This window comes from Alexandromys fortis, unplaced genomic scaffold (assembly GCF_014885135.2).
Source record: "Alexandromys fortis isolate MF-2015 unplaced genomic scaffold, M_Fortis_MF-2015_v1.1 scaffold_324, whole genome shotgun sequence".
Classification (NCBI taxonomy): Eukaryota; Metazoa; Chordata; class Mammalia; order Rodentia; family Cricetidae; genus Alexandromys; species Alexandromys fortis.
Genome location: NW_026068221.1, coordinates 491,865 through 493,254, shown reverse-complemented (window position 1 = coordinate 493,254; position 1,390 = coordinate 491,865).

Below are 1,390 nucleotides of genomic sequence, written 5' to 3'. Positions count from 1 at the left end.
GGAGTTAGTGTGGATCCTCACCTGAATAGCACACCATACAGAGGCTGTAAAGGCCGGCTCAACATGGCATGGTGCCAGGTACGAGGAAAGCTCTCCACACAGCCTAAGACAGGATGCCCTGTGGTCTGCTTACTTTAACTCTTGCTAGATACCTTTTATTTGAGAAGCTCCAAGGAACTAATGCTAATCATAAGGCACCCCTCTGTTCCCATGAGAGGTAAATTGCTTCACCATTCCAGAGGAGGGTTTCTACTTGTCCCAGTCCCTTCTCTTTTAAATCTGACACCAGGGTTGACTCTGACTTGGTGCCCTCCACTTAATAACTGCTTGCCTTTATATAAGAGAGGGGGAATATGTCAGGAGCCATTTCCCCACTAACAATCATTACAGGAACCATCACCCTGGGGAGTCTGCAGAATGCCCCTCACCCAATTAGCAGCAATCTCTTAGCGGAACCCGCCTCACATTCCAGCTATCCAGGAAACCAGGTGTGGCCACTTGACTTCCTAGCCTACCTCCTGGCCTACGTGACCTGGAACACGCAGCAAGAATCCAGTTACCCTGCCCCCCATTCCTTACCATATATAAACTGTAACCCGTCCCTAATAAACGGAGGCTTTGACAAAACTGCTTGGCCTCCTTCTGTCTTAGCTCATTCCCTTCCAGGTAGCGCCCCTCCGAGACCCTGGAGTAACTTGATTGCGGGGTGGGTTACAACCCCTAGACTGAGTAGCCCACCCCAAAAGCAATCCACACCACTCCTTCAAATTCATGGCTTCTTTTTCCTTAGACTTCTTCTCTCTCTCTCTTTCTTAGTCTCTGTCTCTGTCTCTCTGTCTCTGTCTCTCTCACGCACTTACACACGGTCCATGTAATGTTTCTTATATGTGATATGTGTTCCAAACTGCCTAATTGGCCCCCCTTTTTTCTTTTTTTACTGTAGTTCTTTCTTCCCTGTGCTTCTCGTGGTCTGGTCTCCATTTCCGTGTCTGTTAAGTGTCCTTTTCCACATTTTCCCCCAGGGCCTGAAGATGTCATCTTAATCTTATCTTACCATCTTTCTTGAGCTCTGGCTTGCTTCCATCATTTGTCGTTTGTGTGAGCTGTTTAGTGATGGTTTTCACCTACTTTATGGTAACCCTTTCCAGGTATGCATTCAGCTGCCATCATTTCCTGTGGTCACACTCCCCTTCGCTCGTGCAGTACCTCTGCGGTCTTCATATGCATCCCCTGCTCATCCCTTGCTTTGAAGAAGGTACTTGCTCATCAAGACAAAGGACCTGATATAAAGCATCTTTGAGAGGTGGCTGTGGGGTTATCTGAAATGTGGTCTCTTTAAATCCTGCTTCTCTAAAGTTATCAAGTGGACAAATTACTTTCTGCAAATATG